This window comes from Mytilus californianus, unplaced genomic scaffold, assembly GCF_021869535.1.
Source record: "Mytilus californianus isolate M0D057914Y unplaced genomic scaffold, xbMytCali1.0.p SCAF_6, whole genome shotgun sequence".
Taxonomy (NCBI): domain Eukaryota; kingdom Metazoa; phylum Mollusca; class Bivalvia; order Mytilida; family Mytilidae; genus Mytilus; species Mytilus californianus.
In genome coordinates, this window is record NW_026262712.1 from 23,249,099 (window position 1) to 23,272,944 (window position 23,846).

The 23,846-nt window shown below is 33.0% G+C and overlaps 1 long non-coding RNA gene across 8 annotated transcripts; it reads right to left on the reverse strand.

Annotated features, from left to right (window-relative positions):
- Window positions 1–3: 3 nt before the first annotated feature.
- On the reverse strand, window positions 4–23,611 carry LOC127706491 (uncharacterized). 8 transcript variants are annotated; one of them, XR_007984488.1, is made up of 7 exons: window positions 23,279–23,611; window positions 22,508–22,688; window positions 18,289–18,568; window positions 14,094–14,730; window positions 10,584–11,220; window positions 8,760–8,935; window positions 4–1,737 (listed from the first exon to the last, which is right to left on the reverse strand). It is a non-coding gene; the product is annotated as an uncharacterized LOC127706491 (long non-coding RNA). The 8 variants fall into 8 exon arrangements; XR_007984487.1 differs by having other exon boundaries at window positions 17,267–18,568; XR_007984489.1 differs by lacking the exons at window positions 18,289–18,568; window positions 22,508–22,688 and adding an exon at window positions 21,209–22,228 and having other exon boundaries at window positions 23,459–23,611.
- Window positions 23,612–23,846: the final 235 nt, after the last annotated feature.

The window sequence follows — 23,846 nt, forward strand, 5'->3', positions numbered from 1 at the left end:
TAAGACATTATGTAGGAACATGTCTTCACTATAGAACAATATGTAGGAATACGTCTTCACTATAAGACATTATGTAGGAACATGTCTTCACTATAGAACAATATGTAGGAATATGTCTTCACTATACAACATTATGTATGAACATGTCTTCACTATAGAACATTATGTAGGAACATGTCTTCACTATAGAACATTATGTAGGAACATGTTTTCACTATAGAACATTATGTAGGAACATGTCTTCACTATAGAACATTATGTAGGAACATGTCTTCACTATAGAACATTATGTAGGAACATGTCTTCACTATAGAACATTATGTAGGAACTTGTCTTCACTATAGAACATTATGTATGAACATGTCTTCACAATAGAACATCTGTCTTCATTAATGTTATTATACAAGTCCATAATTTTATTTTAATAGCTATTTAACTTTTAGCTTGAGTGTGCCAGTTGTCTGACTGTACATAATCCACCAATCTCATAGAAAACCTTTTAGTATTTCTGTCTTTTGTCTCTTTAGATATCATTGAAAACTTTTGTTGGATCTTTCTTGATATAAAAAAGTCATTTTCTACACAGAGCTATATTTAATTGTCCTCAATTGCCATGACAATCATTGAAGACTGAATATAGACATCTCAAATAAAAACAGTTCTAAAGTTTCACAATTTTCCAAGACTTCACAATAAACATTTTTACAAATTATACAGTGCACTATTCATAATAATAAACAAAATTTTAAATATGCCTACTTTTTACAACATCCTCAATGTTTATTATCTAGAACTCTGTTTACAAACGATTTTGTTTTCATATTTTTTGGTATTTTCTTTTTTTATTTTTTTTTTCATATTTTTTTACAGAGCTCTAAATAATAAAAATATCAGATTTTAAAGTTTAGAGGCAAAGTCATTCTAAATCAGAATATTGCAAAATTTTAATGTTAGTTGATTTTCTCATTGTTGAAGTCCATACAGTAACCTATTTTACATCAACATCATTTGGTCTCTGTAGGATAGTAATGTCTCGCATCTCTTCATTTCATAACAAATCAATTTGTAGGTTCTATAAAAATTGGCTGATGATGAAGGTAGGGGAAATTTTGACTGCCAACTGAGAGGAGGATATGTTTGGCAGTAATTAAGCCTTGCAACAGGCCACCTACTGACCCCACAAAGAGTTGTGGCAAGGGTTCTTTAACATGCAGAGTGGCACTGTCCCTACACATAGGAACTATACTTTTTAAATTGCCATTCAAATTTTTGTTTGTTTTAAATATGATAACTTTAGAAGACTTTAAGGTGGGGGTCATAAAAAATATTACAATAATCCCACCTTTTACACCACCCTCAATGTTTTTTATCTAGAACTCTGTTTACAAACAATTTTGTTTTCATATTATTTTTTGGTATTTTCATTTTTTATATATTTTTTAAATATTTTTTTACAGAGCTCTAGATAATAAAAATATCAGATGTTAAAGGTTAGAGGTATTAACAAAGTCATTCTAATTCAGAATATTGCAAAATTTTAATGTTGGTTGATTTTCTCATTGTTGAAGTCCATACAGTAACCTATTTTAAATCAACATCATTTGGTCTCTGTAGGATAGTAATGTCTCGCATCACTTCATTTCATTAAAGTGGGCCGATGATGAAGGTAAGGGAAATTTTGACTGCCAACTGAGAGGAGGATATGTTGGACAGAAATTAAGCCTTGCAACAGGCCACCTACTGACCCCTCAAAGACTTGTGGCAAGGGTTCTTTAACGTGCAGCGTGGCACTGTCTCTACACATAGGAACTATACTTTTTAAATTGCCATTCCAATTTTTGTTTGTTTTAAACATGATAACTTTAGAAGACTTTAAAACGGGAGTTATAAAAAATATTACAATAATCCCACCTTTTACACCACCCTCAATGTTTATTATCTAGAACTCTGTTTACAAACAGTTTTGTTTTCATATTATTTTTTGGGATTTTCATTTTTTATATATTTTTTTTATATTTTTTTACAGAGCTCTAGATAATAAAAATATCAGATGTTAAAGGTTAGAGGTATTAACAAAGTCATTCTAATTCAGAATATTGCAAAATTATAATGTTAGTTGATTTTCTCATTGTTGAAGTCCATACAGTAACATGCAACTTCATTTGGTCTCTGTAGGATAGTTGTCTCGCATCTCTTCTTTTCATAACAAATCAACTTGTAGGTTCTATAAAGTGGGCCGATGATGAAGGTAAGGTAATTTTGACTGCCAACTGAGAGGAGGATATGTTGGACAGAAATTAAGCCTTGCAACAGGCCACCTACTGACCCCTCAAAGACTTGTGGCAAGGGTTCTTTAACGTGCAGAGTGGCACTGTCCCTACACAAAGGAACTATACTTTTTAAATTGCCATTCCAATTTTTGTTTGTTTTAAACATGATAACTTTAGAAGACTTTAAAGCAGGGGTCATAAAAAATATTACAATAATCCCACCTTTTACACCACCCTCAATGTTTATTATCTAGAACTCTGTTTACAAACAATTTTGTTTTCATATAATTTTTTGGTATTTTCTTTTTTTATATTTTTTTTGATATTTTTTTTTACAGAGCTCAAGAAAATAAACATATCAGATGTAAAAGGTTAGAGGTATTCACCAATTCATTCTAATTCAGAATATTGTAAAATTTTAATGTTAGTTGATTTTCTCATTGTTGAAGTCCATACAGTAACATGCAACTTCATTTGGTCTCTGTAGGATAGTTGTCTCACATCTCTTCATTTCATAACAAATCAATTTGTAGGTTCTTATTATTATTATAAAGTGGGCCTATGATGAAGGTAAGGGAAATTTTGACTGCCAACTGAGAGGAGGATATGTTGGACAGAAATTAAGCCTTGCAACAGGCCACCTACTGACCCCTCAAAGACTTGTGGCAAGGGTTCTCTAACGTGCAGAGTGGCACTGTCCCTACACATAGGAATTATACTTTTTAAATTGCCATTCCAATTTTTGTTTGTTTTAAACATAACTTTAGAAGACTTTAAAGCGGGGGTCATAAAAAATATTACAATAATCCCACCTTTTACACCACCCTAAATGTTTATTATCTAGAACTCTGTTTACAAACAATTTTGTTTTCATATAATTTTTTGGTATTTTCATTTTTTATATTTTTTTTTTTTATATTTTTTTACAGAGCTCTAGATAATAAAAATATCGGATATTATTGATTGATTGATTGTTGGTTGCTTAACGTCCAGTGGCAAATATTTCATGCATATTCAGGACGAGAACAAGTTCACAATAAATACAATAGGTAGGTTCTGTAATAGATTAAGGGATTAAGGTCGGAGAAATTTAGACTGCCACTGGAAATGAGGGTATATTGGATAGGGACAAAAATTTAGCCTTGCAACAGGTCACCTATGGACCCCTCAAAGAGTTGTTGCAAGGGTTCTTAACGTGCAAAGAACGTGGCACTTTCTTTACAAGAGGCATCGGATTTAACATCCCCATTCTGACCGGACGTGGCTGCAAATTTGTACATCCCGCACAGCCAAACGGACACCCCACTTTAGCACGGGTTTTACTGCCGGTCGGAGGAAGACCAATGGTGACCATACTTCTATTCCCCAGTCAGCCTTGGGGCTATCGGATATTAAAGGTTAGAGGTATTATCAAAGTCATTCTAATTCAGAATATTGTAAAATTTTAATGTTGGTTGATTTTCTCATTGTTGAAGTCCATACAGTAACATGCAACTTCATTTGGTCTCTGTAGGTTAGTTGTCTTGCATCTCTTCATTTCATAACAAATCAATTTGTAGGTTCTATAAAGTGGGCCTATGATGAAGGTAAGGGAAATTTTGACTGCCAACTGAGAGGAGGATATGTTGGACAGAAATTAAGCCTTGCAACAGGCCACCTACTGACCCCTCAAAGACTTGTGGCAAGGGTTCTTTAACGTGCAGAGTGGCACTGTCCCTACACATAGGAACTATATACTTTTTAAATTGCCATTCCAATTTTTGTTTGTTTTAAAAATGATAACTTTAGAAGACTTTAAAGCGGGGGTCATAAAAAATATAACAATAATCCCACCTTTTACACCACCCTCAATGTTTATTATCTAGAACTCTGTTTACAAACAATTTTGTTTTCATATCATTTTTTGGTATTTTCATTTTTGATAATTTTTTTTGTATATATTTTTTGGCATTTTCATTTTTTATATTTTTTTTGTATATTTTTTTACAGAGCTCTAGATAATAAAAATATCGGATGTTAAAGGTTAGAGGTATTAACAAAGTCATTCTAATTCAGAATATTGCAAAAATTTAATGTTGGATGATTTTCTCATTGTTGAAGTCCATACAGTAACCTATTTTACATCAACATCATTTGGTCTTTCTGTACGATAGTAATGTCTCGCATCTCTTCATTTCATAACAAATCAATTTGTAGGTTCTATAAAGTGGGCCTATGATGAAGGTAAGGGAAATTTTGACTGCCAACTGAGAGGAGGATATGTTGGACAGAAATTAAGCCTTGCAACAGGCCACCTACTGACCCCTCAAAGACTTGTGGCAAGGGTTCTTTAACGTGCAGAGTGGCACTGTCCCTACACATAGGAACTATATACTTTTTAAATTGCCATTCCAATTTTTGTTTGTTTTAAAAATGATAACTTTAGAAGACTTTAAAGCGGGGGTCATAAAAAATATAACAATAATCCCACCTTTTACACCACCCTCAATGTTTATTATCTAGAACTCTGTTTACAAACAATTTTGTTTTCATATCATTTTTTGGTATTTTCATTTTTGATAATTTTTTTTGTATATATTTTTTGGCATTTTCATTTTTTATATTTTTTTTGTATATTTTTTTACAGAGCTCTAGATAATAAAAATATCGGATGTTAAAGGTTAGAGGTATTAACAAAGTCATTCTAATTCAGAATATTGCAAAATTTTAATGTTGGATGATTTTCTCATTGTTGAAGTCCATACAGTAACCTATTTTACATCAACATCATTTGGTCTCTCTGTAGGATAGTAATGTCTCGCATCTCTTCATTTCATAACAAATCAATTTGTAGGTTCTATAAAGTGGGCCTATGATGAAGGTAAGGGAAATTTTGACTGCCAACTGAGAGGAGGATATGTTGGACAGAAATTAAGCCTTGCAACAGGCCACCTACTGACCCCTCAAAGACTTGTGGCAAGGGTTCTTTAACGTGCAGAGTGGCACTGTCCCTACACATAGGAACTATATACTTTTTAAATTGCCATTCCAATTTTTGTTTGTTTTAAAAATGATAACTTTAGAAGACTTTAAAGCGGGGGTCATAAAAAATATTACAATAATCCCACCTTTTACACCACCCTCAATGTTTATTATCTAGAACTCTGTTTACAAACAATTTTGTTTTCATATCATTTTTTGGTATTTTCATTTTTGATATTTTTTTTGTATATATTTTTTGGTATTTTCATTTTATATATTTTTTTTGTATATATTTTTTACAGAGCTCTAGATAATAAAAATATCGGATGTTAAAGGTTAGAGGTATTAACAAAGTCATTCTAATTCAGAATATTGCAAAATTTTAATGTTGGATGATTTTCTCATTGTTGAAGTCCATACAGTAACCTATTTTACATCAACATCATTTGGTCTCTCTGTAGGATAGTAATGTCTCGCATCTCTTCATTTCATAACAAATCAATTTGTAGGTTCTATAAAGTGGGCCTATGATGAAGGTAAGGGAAATTTTGACTGCCAAATGAGAGGAGGATATGTTGGACAGAAATTAAGCCTTGCAACAGGCCACCTACTGACCCCTCAAAGACTTGTGGCAAGGGTTCTTTAACGTGCAGAGTGGCACTGTCCCTACACATAGGAACTATATACTTTTTAAATTGCCATTCCAATTTTTGTTTGTTTTAAAAATGATAACTTTAGAAGACTTTAAAGCGGGGGTCATAAAAAATATTACAATAATCCCACCTTTTACACCACCCTCAATGTTTATTATCTAGAACTCTGTTTACAAACAGTTTTGTTTTCATATAATTTTTTGGTATTTTCATTTTTTATATTTTTTTACAGAGCTCTAGATAATAAAAATATCGGATATTATTGATTGATTGATTGTTGGTTGGTTGCTTAACGTCCAGTGGCAAATATTTCATGCATATTCAGGACGAGAACAAGTTCACTATAAATACAATAGGTAGGTTCTGTAATAGATTAAGGGATTAAGGTCGGAGAAATTTAGACTGCCACTGGAAATGAGGGTATATTGGATAGGGACAAAAATTTAGCCTTGCAACAGGTCACCTATGGATCCCTCAAAGAGTTGTTGCAAGGGTTCTTAACGTGCAAAGAACGTGGCACTTTCTTTACAAGAGGCATCGGATTTAACGTCCCCATTCTGACCGGACGTGGCTGAAGATTTGTACATCCCGCACAGCCAAAGGGACGCCCCACTTTAGCACGGGTTTTACTGCCGGTCGGAGGAAGACCAATGGTGACCATACTTCTATTCCCCAGTCAGCCTTGGGGCTATCGGATATTAAAGGTTAGAGGTATTATCAAAGTCATTCTAATTCAGAATATTGTAAAATTTTAATGTTGGTTGATTTTCTCATTGTTGAAGTCCATACAGTAACATGCAACTTCATTTGGTCTCTGTAGGTTAGTTGTCTTGCATCTCTTCATTTCATAACAAATCAATTTGTAGGTTCTATAAAGTGGGCCTATGATGAAGGTAAGGGAAATTTTGACTGCCAACTGAGAGGAGGATATGTTGGACAGAAATTAAGCCTTGCAACAGGCCACCTACTGACCCCTCAAAGACTTGTGGCAAGGGTTCTTTAACGTGCAGAGTGGCACTGTCCCTACACATAGGAACTATATACTTTTTAAATTGCCATTCCAATTTTTGTTTGTTTTAAAAATGATAACTTTAGAAGACTTTAAAGCGGGGGTCATAAAAAATATAACAATAATCCCACCTTTTACACCACCCTCAATGTTTATTATCTAGAACTCTGTTTACAAACAATTTTGTTTTCATATCATTTTTTGGTATTTTCATTTTTGATAATTTTTTTTGTATATATTTTTTGGCATTTTCATTTTTTATATTTTTTTTGTATATTTTTTTACAGAGCTCTAGATAATAAAAATATCGGATGTTAAAGGTTAGAGGTATTAACAAAGTCATTCTAATTCAGAATATTGCAAAAATTTAATGTTGGATGATTTTCTCATTGTTGAAGTCCATACAGTAACCTATTTTACATCAACATCATTTGGTCTTTCTGTACGATAGTAATGTCTCGCATCTCTTCATTTCATAACAAATCAATTTGTAGGTTCTATAAAGTGGGCCTATGATGAAGGTAAGGGAAATTTTGACTGCCAACTGAGAGGAGGATATGTTGGACAGAAATTAAGCCTTGCAACAGGCCACCTACTGACCCCTCAAAGACTTGTGGCAAGGGTTCTTTAACGTGCAGAGTGGCACTGTCCCTACACATAGGAACTATATACTTTTTAAATTGCCATTCCAATTTTTGTTTGTTTTAAAAATGATAACTTTAGAAGACTTTAAAGCGGGGGTCATAAAAAATATAACAATAATCCCACCTTTTACACCACCCTCAATGTTTATTATCTAGAACTCTGTTTACAAACAATTTTGTTTTCATATCATTTTTTGGTATTTTCATTTTTGATAATTTTTTTTGTATATATTTTTTGGCATTTTCATTTTTTATATTTTTTTTGTATATTTTTTTACAGAGCTCTAGATAATAAAAATATCGGATGTTAAAGGTTAGAGGTATTAACAAAGTCATTCTAATTCAGAATATTGCAAAATTTTAATGTTGGATGATTTTCTCATTGTTGAAGTCCATACAGTAACCTATTTTACATCAACATCATTTGGTCTCTCTGTAGGATAGTAATGTCTCGCATCTCTTCATTTCATAACAAATCAATTTGTAGGTTCTATAAAGTGGGCCTATGATGAAGGTAAGGGAAATTTTGACTGCCAACTGAGAGGAGGATATGTTGGACAGAAATTAAGCCTTGCAACAGGCCACCTACTGACCCCTCAAAGACTTGTGGCAAGGGTTCTTTAACGTGCAGAGTGGCACTGTCCCTACACATAGGAACTATATACTTTTTAAATTGCCATTCCAATTTTTGTTTGTTTTAAAAATGATAACTTTAGAAGACTTTAAAGCGGGGGTCATAAAAAATATTACAATAATCCCACCTTTTACACCACCCTCAATGTTTATTATCTAGAACTCTGTTTACAAACAATTTTGTTTTCATATCATTTTTTGGTATTTTCATTTTTGATATTTTTTTTGTATATATTTTTTGGTATTTTCATTTTATATATTTTTTTTGTATATATTTTTTACAGAGCTCTAGATAATAAAAATATCGGATGTTAAAGGTTAGAGGTATTAACAAAGTCATTCTAATTCAGAATATTGCAAAATTTTAATGTTGGATGATTTTCTCATTGTTGAAGTCCATACAGTAACCTATTTTACATCAACATCATTTGGTCTCTCTGTAGGATAGTAATGTCTCGCATCTCTTCATTTCATAACAAATCAATTTGTAGGTTCTATAAAGTGGGCCTATGATGAAGGTAAGGGAAATTTTGACTGCCAAATGAGAGGAGGATATGTTGGACAGAAATTAAGCCTTGCAACAGGCCACCTACTGACCCCTCAAAGACTTGTGGCAAGGGTTCTTTAACGTGCAGAGTGGCACTGTCCCTACACATAGGAACTATATACTTTTTAAATTGCCATTCCAATTTTTGTTTGTTTTAAAAATGATAACTTTAGAAGACTTTAAAGCGGGGGTCATAAAAAATATTACAATAATCCCACCTTTTACACCACCCTCAATGTTTATTATCTAGAACTCTGTTTACAAACAGTTTTGTTTTCATATAATTTTTTGGTATTTTCATTTTTTATATTTTTTTACAGAGCTCTAGATAATAAAAATATCGGATATTATTGATTGATTGATTGTTGGTTGGTTGCTTAACGTCCAGTGGCAAATATTTCATGCATATTCAGGACGAGAACAAGTTCACTATAAATACAATAGGTAGGTTCTGTAATAGATTAAGGGATTAAGGTCGGAGAAATTTAGACTGCCACTGGAAATGAGGGTATATTGGATAGGGACAAAAATTTAGCCTTGCAACAGGTCACCTATGGATCCCTCAAAGAGTTGTTGCAAGGGTTCTTAACGTGCAAAGAACGTGGCACTTTCTTTACAAGAGGCATCGGATTTAACGTCCCCATTCTGACCGGACGTGGCTGAAGATTTGTACATCCCGCACAGCCAAAGGGACGCCCCACTTTAGCACGGGTTTTACTGCCGGTCGGAGGAAGACCAATGGTGACCATACTTCTATTCCCCAGTCAGCCTTGGGGCTATCGGATATTAAAGGTTAGAGGTATTATCAAAGTCATTCTAATTCAGAATATTGTAAAATTTTAATGTTGGTTGATTTTCTCATTGTTGAAGTCCATACAGTAACATGCAACTTCATTTGGTCTCTGTAGGTTAGTTGTCTTGCATCTCTTCATTTCATAACAAATCAATTTGTAGGTTCTATAAAGTGGGCCTATGATGAAGGTAAGGGAAATTTTGACTGCCAACTGAGAGGAGGATATGTTGGACAGAAATTAAGCCTTGCAACAGGCCACCTACTGACCCCTCAAAGACTTGTGGCAAGGGTTCTTTAACGTGCAGAGTGGCACTGTCCCTACACATAGGAACTATATACTTTTTAAATTGCCATTCCAATTTTTGTTTGTTTTAAAAATGATAACTTTAGAAGACTTTAAAGCGGGGGTCATAAAAAATATAACAATAATCCCACCTTTTACACCACCCTCAATGTTTATTATCTAGAACTCTGTTTACCACCAATTTTGTTTTCATATCATTTTTTGGTATTTTCATTTTTTGATAATTTTTTTTGTATATATTTTTTGGCATTTTCATTTTTTATATTTTTTTTGTATATTTTTTTACAGAGCTCTAGATAATAAAAATATCGGATGTTAAAGGTTAGAGGTATTAACAAAGTCATTCTAATTCAGAATATTGCAAAAATTTAATGTTGGATGATTTTCTCATTGTTGAAGTCCATACAGTAACCTATTTTACATCAACATCATTTGGTCTTTCTGTACGATAGTAATGTCTCGCATCTCTTCATTTCATAACAAATCAATTTGTAGGTTCTATAAAGTGGGCCTATGATGAAGGTAAGGGAAATTTTGACTGCCAACTGAGAGGAGGATATGTTGGACAGAAATTAAGCCTTGCAACAGGCCACCTACTGACCCCTCAAAGACTTGTGGCAAGGGTTCTTTAACGTGCAGAGTGGCACTGTCCCTACACATAGGAACTATATACTTTTTAAATTGCCATTCCAATTTTTGTTTGTTTTAAAAATGATAACTTTAGAAGACTTTAAAGCGGGGGTCATAAAAAATATAACAATAATCCCACCTTTTACACCACCCTCAATGTTTATTATCTAGAACTCTGTTTACAAACAATTTTGTTTTCATATCATTTTTTGGTATTTTCATTTTTGATAATTTTTTTTGTATATATTTTTTGGCATTTTCATTTTTTATATTTTTTTTGTATATTTTTTTACAGAGCTCTAGATAATAAAAATATCGGATGTTAAAGGTTAGAGGTATTAACAAAGTCATTCTAATTCAGAATATTGCAAAATTTTAATGTTGGATGATTTTCTCATTGTTGAAGTCCATACAGTAACCTATTTTACATCAACATCATTTGGTCTCTCTGTAGGATAGTAATGTCTCGCATCTCTTCATTTCATAACAAATCAATTTGTAGGTTCTATAAAGTGGGCCTATGATGAAGGTAAGGGAAATTTTGACTGCCAACTGAGAGGAGGATATGTTGGACAGAAATTAAGCCTTGCAACAGGCCACCTACTGACCCCTCAAAGACTTGTGGCAAGGGTTCTTTAACGTGCAGAGTGGCACTGTCCCTACACATAGGAACTATATACTTTTTAAATTGCCATTCCAATTTTTGTTTGTTTTAAAAATGATAACTTTAGAAGACTTTAAAGCGGGGGTCATAAAAAATATTACAATAATCCCACCTTTTACACCACGCTCAATGTTTATTATCTAGAACTCTGTTTACAAACAATTTTGTTTTCATATCATTTTTTGGTATTTTCATTTTTGATATTTTTTTTGTATATATTTTTTGGTATTTTCATTTTATATATTTTTTTTGTATATATTTTTTACAGAGCTCTAGATAATAAAAATATCGGATGTTAAAGGTTAGAGGTATTAACAAAGTCATTCTAATTCAGAATATTGCAAAATTTTAATGTTGGATGATTTTCTCATTGTTGAAGTCCATACAGTAACCTATTTTACATCAACATCATTTGGTCTCTCTGTAGGATAGTAATGTCTCGCATCTCTTCATTTCATAACAAATCAATTTGTAGGTTCTATAAAGTGGGCCTATGATGAAGGTAAGGGAAATTTTGACTGCCAACTGAGAGGAGGATATGTTGGACAGAAATTAAGCCTTGCAACAGGCCACCTACTGACCCCTCAAAGACTTGTGGCAAGGGTTCTTTAACGTGCAGAGTGGCACTGTCCCTACACATAGGAACTATATACTTTTTAAATTGCCATTCCAATTTTTGTTTGTTTTAAAAATGATAACTTTAGAAGACTTTAAAGCGGGGGTCATAAAAAATATTACAATAATCCCACCTTTTACACCACCCTCAATGTTTATTATCTAGAACTCTGTTTACAAACAGTTTTGTTTTCATATAATTTTTTGGTATTTTCTTTTTTTATATTTTTTTTGATATTTTTTTTTACAGAGCTCAAGAAAATAAACATATCAGATGTAAAAGGTTAGAGGTATTCACCAATTCATTCTAATTCAGAATATTGTAAAATTTTAATGTTAGTTGATTTTCTCATTGTTGAAGTCCATACAGTAACATGCAACTTCATTTGGTCTCTCTGTAGGATAGTAATGTCTCGCATCTCTTCATTTCATAACAAATCAATTTGTAGGTTCTATAAAGTGGGCCTATGATGAAGGTAAGGGAAATTTTGACTGCCAACTGAGAGGAGGATATGTTGGACAGAAATTAAGCCTTGCAACAGGCCACCTACTGACCCCTCAAAGACTTGTGGCAAGGGTTCTTTAACGTGCAGAGTGGCACTGTCCCTACACATAGGAACTATATACTTTTTAAATTGCCATTCCAATTTTTGTTTGTTTTAAAAATGATAACTTTAGAAGACTTTAAAGCGGGGGTCATAAAAAATATTACAATAATCCCACCTTTTACACCACGCTCAATGTTTATTATCTAGAACTCTGTTTACAAACAATTTTGTTTTCATATCATTTTTTGGTATTTTCATTTTTGATATTTTTTTTGTATATATTTTTTGGTATTTTCATTTTATATATTTTTTTTGTATATATTTTTTACAGAGCTCTAGATAATAAAAATATCGGATGTTAAAGGTTAGAGGTATTAACAAAGTCATTCTAATTCAGAATATTGCAAAATTTTAATGTTGGATGATTTTCTCATTGTTGAAGTCCATACAGTAACCTATTTTACATCAACATCATTTGGTCTCTCTGTAGGATAGTAATGTCTCGCATCTCTTCATTTCATAACAAATCAATTTGTAGGTTCTATAAAGTGGGCCTATGATGAAGGTAAGGGAAATTTTGACTGCCAACTGAGAGGAGGATATGTTGGACAGAAATTAAGCCTTGCAACAGGCCACCTACTGACCCCTCAAAGACTTGTGGCAAGGGTTCTTTAACGTGCAGAGTGGCACTGTCCCTACACATAGGAACTATATACTTTTTAAATTGCCATTCCAATTTTTGTTTGTTTTAAAAATGATAACTTTAGAAGACTTTAAAGCGGGGGTCATAAAAAATATTACAATAATCCCACCTTTTACACCACCCTCAATGTTTATTATCTAGAACTCTGTTTACAAACAGTTTTGTTTTCATATAATTTTTTGGTATTTTCATTTTTTATATTTTTTTACAGAGCTCTAGATAATAAAAATATCGGATATTATTGATTGATTGATTGTTGGTTGGTTGCTTAACGTCCAGTGGCAAATATTTCATGCATATTCAGGACGAGAACAAGTTCACTATAAATACAATAGGTAGGTTCTGTAATAGATTAAGGGATTAAGGTCGGAGAAATTTAGACTGCCACTGGAAATGAGGGTATATTGGATAGGGACAAAAATTTAGCCTTGCAACAGGTCACCTATGGATCCCTCAAAGAGTTGTTGCAAGGGTTCTTAACGTGCAAAGAACGTGGCACTTTCTTTACAAGAGGCATCGGATTTAACGTCCCCATTCTGACCGGACGTGGCTGAAGATTTGTACATCCCGCACAGCCAAAGGGACGCCCCACTTTAGCACGGGTTTTACTGCCGGTCGGAGGAAGACCAATGGTGACCATACTTCTATTCCCCAGTCACCCTTGGGGCTATCGGATATTAAAGGTTAGAGGTATTATCAAAGTCATTCTAATTCAGAATATTGCAAAATTTTAATGTTGGTTGATTTTCTCATTGTTGAAGTCCATACAGTAACATGCAACTTCATTTGGTCTCTGTAGGTTAGTTGTCTTGCATCTCTTCATTTCATAACAAATCAATTTGTAGGTTCTATAAAGTGGGCCTATGATGAAGGTAAGGGAAATTTTGACTGCCAACTGAGAGGAGGATATGTTGGACAGAAATTAAGCCTTGCAACAGGCCACCTACTGACCCCTCAAAGACTTGTGGCAAGGGTTCTTTAACGTGCAGAGTGGCACTGTCCCTACACATAGGAACTATATACTTTTTAAATTGCCATTCCAATTTTTGTTTGTTTTAAAAATGATAACTTTAGAAGACTTTAAAGCGGGGGTCATAAAAAATATAACAATAATCCCACCTTTTACACCACCCTCAATGTTTATTATCTAGAACTCTGTTTACAAACAATTTTGTTTTCATATCATTTTTTGGTATTTTCATTTTTGATAATTTTTTTTGTATATATTTTTTGGCATTTTCATTTTATATATTTTTTTTGTATATTTTTTTACAGAGCTCTAGATAATAAAAATATCGGATGTTAAAGGTTAGAGGTATTAACAAAGTCATTCTAATTCAGAATATTGCAAAATTTTAATGTTGGATGATTTTCTCATTGTTGAAGTCCATACAGTAACCTATTTTACATCAACATCATTTGGTCTCTCTGTAGGATAGTAATGTCTCGCATCTCTTCATTTCATAACAAATCAATTTGTAGGTTCTATAAAGTGGGCCTATGATGAAGGTAAGGGAAATTTTGACTGCCAACTGAGAGGAGGATATGTTGGACAGAAATTAAGCCTTGCAACAGGCCACCTACTGACCCCTCAAAGACTTGTGGCAAGGGTTCTTTAACGTGCAGAGTGGCACTGTCCCTACACATAGGAACTATATACTTTTTAAATTGCCATTCCAATTTTTGTTTGTTTTAAAAATGATAACTTTAGAAGACTTTAAAGCGGGGGTCATAAAAAATATTACAATAATCCCACCTTTTACACCACCCTCACTGTTTATTATCTAGAACTCTGTTTACAAACAATTTTGTTTTCATATCATTTTTTGGTATTTTCATTTTTGATATTTTTTTTGTATATATTTTTTGGTATTTTCATTTTTTATATTTTTTTTGTATATTTTTTTACAGAGCTCTAGATAATAAAAATATCAGATGTTAAAGGTTAGAGGTATTAACAAAGTCATTCTAATTCAGAATATTGCAAAATTTTAATGTTGGATGATTTTCTCATTGTTGAAGTCCATACAGTAACCTATTTTACATCATCATTTGGTCTCTCTGTAGGATAGTAATGTCTCGCATCTCTTCATTTCATAACAAATCAATTTGTAGGTTCTATAAAGTGGGCCTATGATGAAGGTTAGGGAAATTTTGACTGCCAACTGAGAGGAGGATATGTTGGACAGAAATTAAGCCTTGCAACAGGCCACCTACTGACCCCTCAAAGACTTGAGGCAAGGGTTCTTTAACGTGCAGAGTGGCATTGTCCCTACACATAGGAACTATATACTTTTTAAATTGCCATTCCAATATTTGTTTGTTTTAAAAATGATAACTTAAGAAGACTTTAAAGCGGGGGTCATAAAAAATATTACAATAATCCCACCTTTTACACCACCCTCAATGTTTATTATCTAGAACTCTGTTTACAAACAATTTTGTTTTCATATCATTTTTTGGTATTTTCATTTTTGATATTTTTTTTGTATATATTTTTTGGTATTTTCATTTTTTATATTTTTTTTGTATATTTTTTTACAGAGCTCTAGATAATAAAAATATCGGATGTTAAAGGTAAGAGGTATTAAAGTCATTCTAATTCAGAATATTGCAAAATTTTAATGTTGGATGATTTTCTCATTGTTGAAGTCCATACAGTAACCTATTTTACATCAACATCATTTGGTCTCTCTGTAGGATAGTAATGTCTCGCATCTCTTCATTTCATAACAAATCAATTTGTAGGTTCTATAAAGTGGGCCTATGATGAAGGTAAGGGAAATTTTGACTGCCAACTGAGAGGAGGATATGTTGGACAGAAATTAAGCCTTGCAACAGGCCACCTACTGACCCCTCAAAGACTTGTGGCAAGGGTTCTTTAACGTGCAGAGTGGCACTGTCCCTACACATAGGAACTATATACTTTTTAAATTGCCATTCCAATTTTTGTTTGTTTTAAAAATGATAACTTTAGAAGACTTTAAAGCGGGGGTCATAAAAAATATAACAATAATCCCACCTTTTACACCACCCTCAATGTTTATTATCTAGAACTCTGTTTACAAACAATTTTGTTTTCATATCATTTTTTGGTATTTTCATTTTTGATAATTTTTTTTGTATATATTTTTTGGCATTTTCATTTTATATATTTTTTTTGTATATTTTCTAACAGAGCTCTAGATAATAAAAATATCGGATGTTAAAGGTTAGAGGTATTAACAAAGTCATTCTAATTCAGAATATTGCAAAATTTTAATGTTGGATGATTTTCTCATTGTTGAAGTCCATACAGTAACCTATTTTACATCAACATCATTTGGTCTCTCTGTAGGATAGTAATGTCTCGCATCTCTTCATTTCATAACAAATCAATTTGTAGGTTCTATAAAGTGGGCCTATGATGAAGGTAAGGGAAATTTTGACTGCCAACTGAGAGGAGGATATGTTGGACAGAAATTAAGATTTGCAACAGGCCACCTACTGACCCCTCAAAGACTTGTGGCAAGGGTTCTTTAACGTGCAGAGTGGCACTGTTCCTACACATAGGAACTATATACTTTTTAAATTGCCATTCCAATTTTTGTTTGTTTTAAAAATGATAACTTTAGAAGACTTTAAAGCGGGGGTCATAAAAAATATTACAATAATCCCACCTTTTACACCACCCTCAATGTTTATTATCTAGAACTCTGTTTACAAACAATTTTGTTTTCATATCATTTTTTGGTATTTTCATTTTTGATATTTTTTTTGTATATATTTTTTGGTATTTTCATTTTTTATATTTTTTTTGTATATTTTTTTACAGAGCTCTAGATAATAAAAATATCGGATGTTAAAGGTTAGAGGTATTAAAGTCATTCTAATTCAGAATATTGCAAAATTTTAATGTTGGATGATTTTCTCATTGTTGAAGTCCATACAGTAACCTATTTTACATCAACATCATTTGGTCTCTCTGTAGGATAGTAATGTCTCGCATCTCTTCATTTCATAACAAATCAATTTGTAGGTTCTATAAAGTGGGCCTATGATGAAGGTAAGGGAAATTTTGACTGCCAACTGAGAGGAGGATATGTTGGACAGAAATTAAGCCTTGCAACAGGCCACCTACTGACCCCTCAAAGACTTGTGGCAAGGGTTCTTTAACGTGCAGAGTGGCACTGTCCCTACACATAGGAACTATATACTTTTTAAATTGCCATTCCAATTTTTGTTTGTTTTAAAAATGATAACTTTAGAAGACTTTAAAGCGGGGGTCATAAAGAAAATTACAATAATCCCACCTTTTACACCACCCTCAATGTTTATTATCTAGAACTCTGTTTACAAACAGTTTTGTTTTCATATAATTTTTTGGTATTTTCATTTTTTATATTTTTTTTTTTAATATTTTTTTACAGAGCTCTAGATAATAAAAATATCGGATATTATTGATTGATTGATTGTTGGTTGCTTAACGTCCAGTGGCAAATATTTCATGCATATTCAGGACGAGAACAAGTTCACAATAAATACAATAGGTAGGTTCTGTAATAGATTAAGGGATTAAGGTCGGAGAAATTTAGACTGCCACTGGAAATGAGGGTATATTGGATAGGGACAAAAATTTAGCCTTGCAACAGGTCACCTATGGACCCCTCAAAGAGTTGTTGCAAGGGTTCTTAACGTGCAAAGAACGTGGCACTTTCTTTACAAGAGGCATCGGATTTAACGTCCCCATTCTGACCGGACGTGGCTGCAAATTTGTACATCCCGCACAGCCAAAGGGACGCCCCACTTTAGCACGGGTTTTACTGCCGGTCGGAGGAAGACCAATGGTGACCATACTTCTATTCCCCAGTCACCCTTGGGGCTATCGGATATTAAAGGTTAGAGGTATTATCAAAGTCATTCTAATTCAGAATATTGCAAAAATTTTAATGTTGGTTGATTTTCTCATTGTTGAAGTCCATACAGTAACATGCAACTTCATTTGGTCTCTGTAGGTTAGTTGTCTTGCATCTCTTCATTTCATAACAAATCAATTTGTAGGTTCTATAAAGTGGGCCTATGATGAAGGTAAGGGAAATTTTGACTGCCAACTGAGAGGAGGATATGTTGGACAGAAATTAAGCCTTGCAACAGGCCACCTACTGACCCCTCAAAGACTTGTGGCAAGGGTTCTTTAACGTGCAGAGTGGCACTGTCCCTACACATAGGAACTATATACTTTTTAAATTGCCATTCCAATTTTTGTTTGTTTTAAAAATGATAACTTTAGAAGACTTTAAAGCGGGGGTCATAAAAAATATAACAATAATCCCACCTTTTACACCACCCTCAATGTTTATTATCTAGAACTCTGTTTACAAACAATTTTGTTTTCATATCATTTTTTGGTATTTTCATTTTTGATAATTTTTTTTGTATATATTTTTTGGCATTTTCATTTTATATATTTTTTTTGTATATTTTTTTACAGAGCTCTAGATAATAAAAATATCGGATGTTAAAGGTTAGAGGTATTAACAAAGTCATTCTAATTCAGAATATTGCAAAATTTTAATGTTGGATGATTTTCTCATTGTTGAAGTCCATACAGTAACCTATTTTACATCAACATCATTTGGTCTCTCTGTAGGATAGTAATGTCTCGTATCTCTTCATTTCATAACAAATCAATTTGTAGGTTCTATAAAGTGGGCCTATGATGAAGGTAAGGGAAATTTTGACTGCCAACTGAGAGGAGGATATGTTGGACAGAAATTAAGATTTGCAACAGGCCACCTACTGACCCCTCAAAGACTTGTGGCAAGGGTTCTTTAACGTGCAGAGTGGCACTGTCCCTACACATAGGAACTATATACTTTTTAAATTGCCATTCCAATTTTTGTTTGTTTTAAAAATGATAACTTTAGAAGACTTTAAAGCGGGGGTCATAAAAAATATTACAATAATCCCACCTTTTACACCACCCTCAATGTTTATTATCTAGAACTCTGTTTACAAACAATTTTGTTTTCATATCATTTTTTGGTATTTTCATTTTTGATATTTTTTTTGTATATATTTTTTTGTATTTTCATTTTTTATATTTTTTTTGTATATTTTTTTACAGAGCTCTAAATAATAAAAATATCGGATTTTAAAAGGTTAGAGGTATTAACAAAGTCATTCTAATTCAGAATATTGCAAAATTTTAATGTTGGATGATTTTCTCATTGTTGAAGTCCATACAGTAACCTATTTTACATCAACATCATTTGGTCTCTCTGTACGATAGTAATGTCTCGCATCTCTTCATTTCATAACAAATCAATTTGTAGGTTCTATAAAGTGGGCCTATGATGAAGGTAAGGGAAATTTTGACTGCCAACTGAGAGGAGGATATGTTGGACAGAAATTAAGCCTTGCAACAGGCCACCTACTGACCCCTCAAAGACTTGTGGCAAGGGTTCTTTAACGTGCAGAGTGGCACTGTCCCTACACATAGGAACTATATACTTTTTAAATTGCCATTCCAATTTTTGTTTGTTTTAAAAATGATAACTTTAGAAGACTTTAAAGTGGGGGTCATAAAAAATATTACAATAATCCCACCTTTTACACCACCCTCAATGTTTATTATCTAGAACTCTGTTTACAAACAGTTTTGTTTTCATATAATTTTTTGGTATTTTCATTTTTTATATTTTTTTTTTTTATATTTTTGTACAGAGCTCTAGATAATAAAAATATCGGATATTATTGATTGATTGATTGTTGTTTGCTTAACGTCCAGTGGCAAATATTTCATGCATATTCAGGACGAGAACAAGTTCACAATAAATACAATAGGTAGGTTCTGTAATAGATTAAGGGATTAAGGTCGGAGAAATTTAGACTGCCACTGGAAATGAGGGTATATTGGATAGGGACAAAAATTTAGCCTTGCAACAGGTCACCTATGGACCCCTCAAAGAGTTGTTGCAAGGGTTCTTAACGTGGCACTTTCTTTACAAGAGGCATCGGATTTAACGTCCCCATTCTGACTGGACGTGGCTGCAAATTTGTACATCCCGCACAGCCAAAGGGACGCCCCACTTAAGCACGGGTTTTACTGCCGGTCGGAGGAAGACCAATGGTGACCATACTTCTATTCCCCAGTCACCCTTGGGGCTATCGGATATTAAAGGTTAGAGGTATTATCAAAGTCATTCTAATTCAGAATATTGCAAAATTTTAATGTTGGTTGATTTTCTCATTGTTGAAGTCCATACAGTAACATGCAACTTCATTTGGTCTCTGTAGGTTAGTTGTCTTGCATCTCTTCATTTCATAACAAATCAATTTGTAGGTTCTATAAAGTGGGCCTATGATGAAGGTAAGGGAAATTTTGACTGCCAACTGAGAGGAGGATATGTTGGACAAAAATTAAGCCTTGCAACAGGCCACCTACTGACCCCTCAAAGACTTGTGGCAAGGGTTCTTTAACGTGCAGAGTGGCACTGTTCCTACACATAGGAACTATATACTTTTTAAATTGCCATTCCAATTTTTGTTTGTTTTAAAAATGATAACTTTAGAAGACTTTAAAGCGGGGGTCATAAAAAATATTACAATAATCCCACCTTTTACACCACCCTCAATGTTTATTATCTAGAACTCTGTTTACAAACAATTTTGTTTTCATATCTTTTTTTGGTATTTTCATTTTTGATATTTTTTTTGTATATATTTTTTTGTATTTTCATTTTTTATATTTTTTTTGTATATTTTTTTACAGAGCTCTAGATAATAAAAATATCGGATGTTAAAGGTTAGAGGTATTAACAAAGTCATTCTAATTCAGAATATTGCAAAATTTTAATGTTGGATGATTTTCTCATTGTTGAAGTCCATACAGTAACCTATTTTACATCAACATCATTTGGTCTCTCTGTAGGATAGTAATGTCTCGCATCTCTTCATTTCATAACAAATCAATTTGTAGGTTCTATAAAGTGGGCCTGTGATGAAGGTAAGGGAAATTTTGACTGCCAACTGAGAGGAGGATATGTTGGACAGAAATTAAGCCTTGCAACAGGCCACCTACTGACCCCTCAAAGACTTGTGGCAAGGGTTCTTTAACGTGCAGAGTGGCACTGTCCCTACACATAGGAACTATATACTTTTTAAATTGCCATTCCAATTTTTGTTTGTTTTAAAAATGATAACTTTAGAAGACTTTAAAGTGGGGGTCATAAAAAATATTACAATAATCCCACCTTTTACACCACCCTCAATGTTTATTATCTAGAACTCTGTTTACAAACAGTTTTGTTTTCATATAATTTTTTGGTATTTTCATTTTTTATATTTTTTTTTTTTATATTTTTTTAGAGCTCTAGATAATAAAAATATCGGATATTATTGATTGATTGATTGTTGGTTGCTTAACGTCCAGTGGCAAATATTTCATGCATATTCAGGACGAGAACAAGTTCACAATAAATACAATAGGTAGGTTCTGTAATAGATTAAGGGATTAAGGTCGGAGAAATTTAGACTGCCACTGGAAATGAGGGTATATTGGATAGGGACAAAAATTTAGCCTTGCAACAGGTCACCTATGGACCCCTCAAAGAGTTGTTGCAAGGGTTCTTAACGTGCAAAGAACGTGGCACTTTCTTTACAAGAGGCATCGGATTTAACGTCCCCATTCTGACTGGACGTGGCTGCAAATTTGTACATCCCGCACAGCCAAAGGGACGCCCCACTTTAGCACGGGTTTTACTGCCGGTCGGAGGAAGACCAATGGTGACCATACTTCTATTCCCCAGTCACCCTTGGGGCTATCGGATATTAAAGGTTAGAGGTATTATCAAAGTCATTCTAATTCAGAATATTGCAAAATTTTAATGTTGGTTGATTTTCTCATTGTTGAAGTCCATACAGTAACATGCAACTTCATTTGGTCTCTGTAGGTTAGTTGTCTTGCATCTCTTCATTTCATAACAAATCAATGTGTAGGTTCTATAAAGTGGGCCTATAACGAAGGTAAGGGAAATTTTGACTGCCAACTGAGAGGAGGATATGTTGGAAAAGAAATTAAGCCTTGCAACAGGCCACCTACTGACCCCTCAAAGACTTGTGGCAAGGGTTCTTTAACGTGCAGAGTGGCACTGTCCCTACACATAGGAACTATATACTTTTTAAATTGCCATTCCAATTTTTGTTTGTTTTAAAAATGATAACTTTAGAAGACTTTAAGGCAGGGGTCATAAAAAATATTACAATAATCCCACCTTTTAAACCACCCTCAATGTTTATTATCTAGAACTCTGTTTACAAACAATTTTGTTTTCGTATTATTTTTTGGTATTTTCATTTTTGATATTTTTTTTGTATATATTTTTTGGTATTTTCATTTTTTATATTTTTTTTGTATATTTTTTTACAGAGCTCTAGATAATAAAAATATCGGATATTAAAGGTTAGAGGTATTAACAAAGTTATTCTAATTCAGAATATTGCAAAATTTTAATGTTGGATGATTTTCTCATTGTCGAAGTCCATACAGTAACCTATTTTACATCAACATCATTTGGTCTCTCTGTAGGATAGTAATGTCTCGCATCTCTTCATTTCATAACAAATCAATTTGTAGGTTCTATAAAGTGGGCCTATGATGAAGGTAAGGGAAATTTTGACTGCCAACTGAGAGGAGGATATGGTGGACAGAAATTAAGCCTTGCAACAGGCCACCTACTGACCCCTCAAAGAATTGTGGCAAGGGTTCTTTAACGTGCAGAGTGGCACTGTCCCTACACATAGGAACTCTACTTTTTAAATTGCCATTCCAATTTTTGTTTGTTTTAAACATGATAACTTTAGAAGACTTTAAAGCAGGGGTCATAAAAAATATTACAATAATCCCACCTTTTACACCACCCTCAATGTTTATTATCTAGAACTGTTTACAAACAATTTTGTTTTCATATTATTTTTTGGTATTTTCATTTTTCATATTTTTTTGGATATTTTTTTACAGAGCTCTAGATAATAAAAATATTGGGTGTTAAAGGTTACAGGTATTAACAAAGTCATTCTAATTCAGAATATTGCAAAATTTTATGTTAGTTGATTTTCTCAATTTGTTGGAAGTCCATACAGTAACCTTTTGTACATCAACATCATTTGGTCTCTCTGTAGGATAGTAATGTCTCGCATCTCTTCATTTCATAACAAATCAATTTGTAGGTTCTATAAATTGGGCTGATGATGAAGGTAGGGGAAATTTTGACTGCCAACTGAGAGGATATGTTGGGCAGAAATTAAGCCTTGCAACAGTCCACCTACTGACCCCTCAAAGACTTGTGGCAAGGGTTCTTTAACGTACATATATAGTGGCACTGTCCCTACACATATAGGAACTGTACTTTTTAAATTGCCATTCCAATTTTTGTTTGTTTTAAACATGATAACATAAGAAGACTTTAAGGTGGGGGTCATAAAAAATATTACAAGAATCCCACCTTTTACACCACCCTCAATGTTTATTATCTAGAACTCTGTTTACAAACAATTTTGTTTTCATATATCATTTTTTGGTATTTTCTTTTTTTATATTTTTTTTTATATTTTTTTTTTACAGAGCTCTAGATAATAAAAATATCAGATGTTAAAGATTAGAGGTATTAACAAAGTCATTCTAATTCAGAATATTGCAAAATTTTAATGTTAGTTGATTTTCTCATTGTTGAAGTCCATACAGTAACATGCAACTTCATTTGGTCTCTGTAGGATAGTTGTCTCGCATCTCTTCATTTCATAACAAATCAATTTGTAGGTTCTATAAAGTGGGCTGATGATGAAGGTAGGGGAAATTTTGATTGCCAACTGAGAGGAGGATATGTTGGGCAG